Consider the following 905-nt stretch of genomic DNA (forward strand, 5'->3'; position numbering starts at 1 on the left):
GGCTAGGTGGCACAGTAGATAGAGCTCCAGCCTTGGAGTCAGGAGGACCTGAGTTCAGATCTGACCTCAAACACTTGACACTCACTAGCTGTGTGACCCTGGGCAAGTCACTTAACCCCAATTGCCTCACACAAAAAAAACAAATTTGACAATATGTTGTTTACAAGAAATACATTTGAAACAGAGATACACAGAGTAAAGGTAAGGGGCTAGAGAAGAATCAATTATACTTCAGCTGAAGTAAAAAAAATTTAAAAAAACAAGGTAACAACCATGATCTTAAACAAAGAAAAAGCAAAAAAAAAAAAAGCTAATTAAGAGATAAAAAAGGAAATTACATCTTGCTTAAAGGTGCTATGGACAATGAAGTCATATCAGTACTAAGCATATATGCACCAAATGGCATAGCATCCAAATTTTTAAAGAAGTTAAATGAGTTACTAGAGGAAATACTATACAACAGCTATACAACAAGGAAAAACTATGCAAGTGAGGGCCCTCAACTTTTCCTTCTCAGAATTAGATAAATCTAACCAAAAAATAAACAAGAAAGAAGTAATGGAAATGAATAGAATTTTAGAAAAGTTAGATATGACAGACCTCTGGAGAAAATTGAATGGGAATAGAAGGGAATATACCTTTTTCTCAGTAGTACATGGCACCTACACAAAATTGCCTATGTATTAGGGCATAAAAACCTCACAACTAAATCCAGAAAAGCATAAATGTTAAATGTATTCTTTTCAGATCATAAAGTAATAAAAATTTCATTTAATTAAGGGATATGGAAACATAGATTAAAATTAATTGAAAACTAAATAATCTAATCCTAAAGAATGAGTGAGACAAAGAACAAATCATAGAAACAATCAATAATTTCATCAAAGAGAATGACAAAAATGAGA

This window comes from Vombatus ursinus, unplaced genomic scaffold, assembly GCF_900497805.2.
Source record: "Vombatus ursinus unplaced genomic scaffold, bare-nosed wombat genome assembly UNPS02014994.1, whole genome shotgun sequence".
NCBI classification, from domain to species: Eukaryota; Metazoa; Chordata; class Mammalia; order Diprotodontia; family Vombatidae; genus Vombatus; species Vombatus ursinus.